Genomic DNA, 7716 nt, shown 5'->3' on the forward strand with positions numbered 1-7716 from the left:
TTCGGAGGACCGTGTGCACGCCGGGCGCCATCGTCCCGTCAACTTTTGCTCAAATTTGCAGGACAGCGCTGTATCGACATTTTACTGCTAATTCCAGGTCCACAGCTTCATATCATATCCCTATCTCAGTTTATAAGCGAATCTTTATCACTTTCTATGCATTCCTAGCTTAATTCTTCTATCAACATTCTTTACAAAAGAGGGTAGCCTTGCTTTCTTAACCCTTGAAACACATTTAGCATCCAATCTTGCATTGTGTGGGATTGGATCTTGTGGGTTTCAACCCCTCTTTTGAATGTAAAGTCCCTCCTAAGTGAAAACCATCAACCCTAGAGTGACTCTCCCTTCTCTCTCCTCGGAGTTGGAAGAGGGGAGAGCAACTAGGGTTCGATCGCGATTTTCCGCTTTACAGTTGGAAAATTAAATTAACGACGGGCAAGTATATAAGGAGGTCTTCCCCTCTCATTTGATAGAACATAACAACACGATAACACAAGAACACGATAGTGATCATAAGCTAAGAAGACTACATTCAAGCATCAAGCATTCAAGCATTCATTGTCTAGCATTCCTTAAAGCTGCATATTCTCCATTGTTGCAACATTACATCATTCATTTGCAAGAATGTGTGTGTGTTAGGGTTTTGTCATGTTAATTCCATTTCATACAACATATGTGATTACATCTAAGAAGCAAAGCATCATCATCATCTATTGCAGATATGAAGGTATACCTTTCCATCATTTATTTCAAGCATTTGTAGTATTTCATTCTAGGTTGATTCCAAATTGGGGTTTGACTTAGGCAAACCCCTATTCCCAACCCCTTTCTTCTTATTTCTCTGTGTAGGAAGAAGATGCGCAACTGTACTTCTAGAATTATGTTTTATCTGTAGAGACGGAAAAACCCTTTTCGACACGTGAAAATTTTGGAGGACTAAGTTGGGGGCGCCCCTGTCTAGACACACGGTCTAAGCAACTTTTGCTCGATTTCACAGAGTAACTCTGAATCATCTCATACTTCTCAGATCCAGGTGCATGACCGAATCTCAAATTTGTAGGTCATTGTTTCCGCCTATTTTGTCTTCAATTTTAGCACTTTACCTATTCAACTTACAAATGAGGGTCAACTATATTCCAATTTCAACCAATCTACTTAGCATTCAATCCTTGCATCATTTAGGATCTAGTAGATTCACCCCCTGTTTTGAATGTAAAGTCCCTCAAGTGAAAATTGAGCTTAGTGAATTTTCCCTTTCCACGTGGAGAATTTGCTAAGACACCAATTTTCCACATTATAGATTGTGAACCATCTTCCACATCCAGTTTCGAGCATTTAAGCATTTACCAATGGCTGCATATTGTGGGGGATACTTGGTCCTTTCATGCCATCTGTCTTTTTGTTTTCACTTTCCGTGAGACCTTCTTTTGGTGAAGGACATTGTAGCATAGTAGCTTCCATGCAAAGTTAGTGTAAATTTTGAGGGGGGGGGGGGGGCGGGGGGGGGGGGGGTTGGTTTTGTTCCCACTGGATTTTCCCTCTTTCCTCTTATCTTTCATCTTTTCTTTGGGTGAGACTTAAGGGGGCATGTTAGCTTCAATTTTCTATCACTTTGCATTATCGTCTATTTTTTCTCTATGAATAATGGATCCATAGCATTAGCTTTTTGTCTTTCCTCTATTCTCTTTGAGATCAATGGATTTTTAGTTCATGCAAACAACATCTTAATAAGCTAACTAATGTGTATAACAAGTTAGTCTTCTCTATCTCTGCCTCTTCACCACATCTCTTTTTTCTATGGTTAATGTATTTTTGGTATTTTTTAATTGCATTCAGTTAATGATAAAGTTTTTTAATTTTTCAATTAGTTGCTCTGATTTCTTTGTATTTTTTCCCTAAAAATTTTGCTTGTTCTTATTCTGCTAGATCATGTTGTATAGATTCTGCTAAATTTTCACACAATCATAGTAAAATAGTCAAATTATAGAATAATATATTTTGCCTGCCTAGGAACATAATTTTATTTATTTATTTCGTGCATATACTGAATTGATAAAGATAGTAACAATATTTGCATTTAATATTTCAAAGCTAAACAGTCTTTTCTATAATACAATTTAAAAACTCTATTTCACCCTTACATTTTAGTGAGTTATTGAATCGTTTAAAAAAATAATAAACCTCATGTTCCCTTTTTTTTAAGAACAAAAATTGATCCTAAAATGGTATTCATGTACAACCCTTAGACTTGCAATAGTTGAACTCAAGAAGGAGATTTCTTATAATGGCCAGTGGGAGCTCACAGGTCCCAACCATAGGGATGAACATAACCCACCTCCAAGCTTGCAGTCACAAAGCCATTTTAAGATATCATTATATTACAAGATTTAAAAGGAAACATTAGCACTTTTTTTATTCTTTCACAAAAATGTATGCAATTTGTAACACATTTCCTAATGGGTAAGTGCACCAAGATGGTGAACAAAAAGGAGGGTATAAGTGGCCACTTTTTTTTTCTTTTTTTTTTGATAAAAGGTAAACCTGAACTTCAAAGAGATATTTGAAGGTCATGAACTCAAAACCAAGAGTTGAGCTAAAAATAAGAATTGTAGTACTAAAGTTTTTAAAAATTGGATAAGATTAAGAGGGTCAAACCTCTCACGCATGAAAAATTGTTCCTGATTTTTTTTAGAAAAAACATAACATAGCTGTTTTCGTGCGCTACACATTATATATAGTTATATTTAGTTTTTTTCAAAACCCTTTGGTAGGATGATAGGTAAGAGTGAGATCTAGAAGTGTATTCTTTTGTAATTTTCTGTTGACTATTTATTTTTTTATGATTTTTTGAAGTGATCGCATCCTGAAAATTTGGTACCTATTCGTGCGGTGGGCATAACTTACATCAAAATAATTGAAAATGCAAACTTCTTTTTTTAGAAGTATACAAAATCTAGTGTAGAACAATAATATGTAATTTGTTTTGAATTTGGTCAAGTATATCAAAAGGTGTTAAAAAAATGGTAGACATATGTCTGTGAGGACTGTCAAGGTACTGGTAAAGAAAATTAAAGTTTACTATGATAATGTTGTTCAAAAATAGAAAAAATTATATGGTCAGAAAGCTGAGAAGACGTGTGAGATTATGGTGGTAATTTTAGAGGTACCCACTTGATCATTTATAAACCCGATGACGACGAAATCAGGAAATCATGTTGGAAGATGAAAAAACATGCAAAGGGACAAAAATGGAGGAAAAATGGGCTTGCAAGCCTTAGGGTCGTTTTCCAACCCTCTTACCAAGCCAAAACCCACACAGGTTATGATGTGCAAGATAACCCGCTTGGGTTTTGAAAAACAAAAAGTACCTTTCATAGTTCTACATAACCCGTACGGGTTATGTAGAACTAAAACCATCATTTTGAGTTATGAAGACATCAAAATGTATGCTTATAAAATTAGCATTTACTACACATATGTATAGACATACATATATAATATGTGTTTATGTATGTATATATGCATATCTATAGTTATATATACATATATTCATATAGATATATGTATATATGTTTGTATACATGTACGTCTCTCTTCTTTTCCTCTCTCTCATCTTCCTTCCCCCATCATTGTCTCTGTCTATTATGAGCCCTAATTATCCTCCTTGAGTTCTATCTCATCTCTCTCCCCCTCACACTTCTCTCTTTGTCGAGTCTCTCACTCTCTTCTCCTTCTCGTTCTCTCTCTACCTCATGTCTCTCACCCTCTCTCTCTCTCTCTCTCTCTCTCTCTCACTCATTATCCTATCCTATTCTCACCCTCTCCCCCTTCTTTCTCACCCTCTCCCTCTTCTCTCTCTTTCTCTCCCCCTCCCTCTCCCTCTCCCTCTCCCCCATCTCCCCCCCCTCTCGTTATCTTATCCTATTCTCTCTCTTCCTATCCCCTATTATCTCTCTTACCCCCTCTCCCCCTACTCTCTCTCTCTCTCTCTCTCTCTCAATTCTATTCTCACCCTCTCTCCCTTCTCTCTCTCTCTCCCTCCATCTTTCTCCCCACTTCCTCTTTGGTTCCTAGTTCTACATAACCTATATGCAAAACTAAGGCCAAAACTTCTAGTTTTGCATAACCTATATGTGTTTTGAGGAATTTTTTTTTTTTTTTGCTACCAAGCCTAGCAAGTTTTTGAATTTCATAGAACACGCATAGGTTATGAAAAAATTCTTTTTTTTTGCATGTGGCCACTTTTCTGTTCACCATCTTGGTGCACTTACCCTAATATAGGATTATGCACAACAAAGCTAATCTGACATATATACCACACAAAATAAAGGATTCTATTATAGAATCCTACATAGGGGGAGTGAAGGCTCTTACTAAAAAGGGAAAACATTATATTCCATTTCACACACACACACACACACACACACACACACACACACACACACACACACACACACATGTGAACACGCGCACACACACACACACACACACACACGCGTGTACGTGCGCGCACACACACACTCCAACACCAATTAATACAAAATCTTACATTTCTAGTTTCTATTTTCTCCTCATAACACATTATAAAAGGATACTCGTATCTAGAAATTGAACATTATGTACACACCCACCTCCCAAACTGGGAGCTACACCTACTCAAACTTCATAGAGGACCTAACTCTCATGAAAGAAGGTCCACTCTACATAAGAATACTTTGCAAATGACATACAATTTGTGCAATAACTTTTACTTTATAAACACATCTTAATTTCCTAAGAAATTACAAATTCGATAATGATCACATGAATCAAGAACATTCTTGTAATGTCCCCTTTTTAGCGCAACATGATATGGGGTGTCGTTAGACTATTCTTACACGGTCCCGAAGGCTAACAAGGACATTGGCGGGATCTTGAGGTGTTTTGGCCTAGGTGTTTTCAGTTTCAGGCCAATCGGTGCTGCTCTGACAGGGTTTCTAGACACTTACTATTTATAGTAAGTTAGTCTCCAAGCAGTGACTTGAAATTTTTAGTGTTTCCCTGGTTGGCATAATTATCAGTAAAAAAATATTTGAAGGTGACAATGATTTAAAGGGATTATCAACAATGTTTTAATATTTAACGATAAAGTGTTAAGTTAAATTAAATATTTAACTTTATCGTTATATTATAAGGTTGGGAATATAAAGTAATGTTTAAAATATTAAAAGTTCCCTTTAATGTGTGCATTGTGGGAAAAAAATGTATTATCCCACATTTAGGAAATGAAGTGTTTGCATCCAGGAAGAAGATATAAATTGAGGTTGAGAGCTCTCTTTTGGGGTATGCTTGGATGAGATTAATGTTATGCTGTTGGATTTCGTAGAGATCTAATTATTGGGCTTGGAGGATGGAATCCCTCTTTGCTAGCATTCTCTTCGCTGTTGAAAGACACAATCAGGAGGATTAATGGTGTTTTCATTCAGGAAACACATTGGGCTTCATTTGGTGCTCTCGCATGAAGTTTTTACAGGGGTTTGAAAGTGCAGATTTGAAGATAGTGATTTTGCTACAGTACCGTGTGAATAGTGTTTTGCTACAGTACCGTGTGAATAGTGTTTTTGCTACAATACCATGTGAATAGTGTTTTTGCTACAGTACCACGTGAATAGTGTTTTTGCTACAGTGCCGCGTGAATAGTAAAAATGCTACAGTGCCATGATTAGTGCTGCTATAGTGCATGAACAATGTTGGTATGAAGTTTACTTGTTTTTCCTGTGGATTAGAAGTTTGGAAGGCTACCATTACATCTGCAGACCACTACAACATTCAATTCCAGGTTTTTTCTATCATATTTTCATAACTAAGCATTGTAATTGTTGAATACAAACTTGAATAATTGTCGCAACCCATAAGGCAGTTGAATGTGCACATTTATATTGCAAATCGGTATTTAACAACAAATAAGAAGTTTCGGGTTTTGCATATATTGTTGTATGTTTGTCAAGTGTTTGATAAAATGCCATGTTGATTATTAAGCAATTTAATTGATATCACATAGTAGTTTGCAAGTCTCTTTCATTGGAAAAATAAGGGTGGTCATTTCAATTCTAAAAATATTTCACAAACATAAAAAAGTCTAAACAAGAGGATTTGGATCCTACCTTAAAACGCTTCCCAAAATTGATATATTTCTTGAAGCTTGATCAAACTTCCTTCCTTCTTCCTATCCTTCTTCTTTCTTATTTTCTTTCCTCCCCAACTTGGAAAGTTTTCTCTCTAAGAAGAAAAGCCCCCAAAATAAAAACTTTCCAAAAAGGAAAAAACCCTCTCCAACCTCAAAAGAAGAATACATAAATAAACGAGAAAAACAATTCTTCTCCCTAACTACCTCACAACTAACTAACTTCCCCATTTTTGCCACATTTTTGAAACAACAAGTTTAAGGCACAAAGAGACACTTTAAAAGGTCTTTTTAAAGTTTAAATTAGTCCTCATCCTTATACCATTAAATTATACATATAAAAAACTTGACTAATCTTTTTAAAATCCCCAACTTGACTAATGTTTTTAAAATCCCCATGAAACTCCTTAAAATAAAACTACAAAACAACTCATAAAAGAACAATAATAATTAATTTTCTCACAATTACACATATAAGAACACAATTTGGAATTGCTATGTGATCTCAAATTTTGATTGGCACTTCACCTACACACTTGGTACATAGACATTAATATATTAAAATAATAATAATAATAAAATATCAATAACCAAATTCTAACATACAAAAATAATAATAGAATCTAAAATCAACCATCTTTCACAATTCCATGTCAATAATAATTATTCACTTGGCAAGTGCAAGAAGATGAGTACCAATTTGGGGGAAGTTTTCTTGTGAGGAAAAATACCACTAGAAATAGAGGTCTGTTTTTAGAAAATGGACACCTGTTATGCTTGAGGACCTCGAGTCAAAAATTCACATAATGGGGCCTTGTTATTTAAAAAAGGGTCTCTCATTATTTATGAAATGAGACCCCATTTTAAAAAATGGGGCCCCATAATGTAAAAAATGGGCCTTGTTATTTATTCAATGAGGCCTCATTTTGTAATTTTTTTTTTAATCCTACAAATTCATTTTCACACTTTATATAATGGGCACCCATTACATTTGAAAAATGGAGACCCGTTCTAAAACGAGGCCCCATTATTTAAAATTTGAAAACCAACCCCATCACGTGCATTGGGATTCGGGTTGAGTAAGACTTGGAATGCCCAAATTTGAGTCTTGGACCTACATGTACAAGGTTGGATTATGCGAGTAACAAAATAGTGACTTTTAACATATGCTTGATGCCTTCTTTTACATAATTATCAGACAAAATTAAAACCCATTAGAGATTACGTTGTGTAGTATATAATTTTTTTTAAAGTTTTTTTTTTAATTAATTTGTATTGGAAGTGGTCCATAAACTTAAAATATCAAGTTTTCTTATTTATTCAATAAGTTTTTATTTTTTGTTTTTTGAGTAAAAAATTATATGACATCTATCTACAAAAAATTATTTTCTAATGAATTTTTTTCTTCATAAAATGATAATTTTAGGTCAATTATGGTGGCCTTACACAAGAGATTTTTATAACAACAATTAGGGCCAATAAATAGTTAATTAAAAAAATGTTAAAAAATTACAAAAAACATCTTCATCAATATTGAGTGTCTTACAAATCTT

Source organism: Cryptomeria japonica, chromosome 8, assembly GCF_030272615.1.
Source record: "Cryptomeria japonica chromosome 8, Sugi_1.0, whole genome shotgun sequence".
Taxonomy (NCBI): domain Eukaryota; kingdom Viridiplantae; phylum Streptophyta; class Pinopsida; order Cupressales; family Cupressaceae; genus Cryptomeria; species Cryptomeria japonica.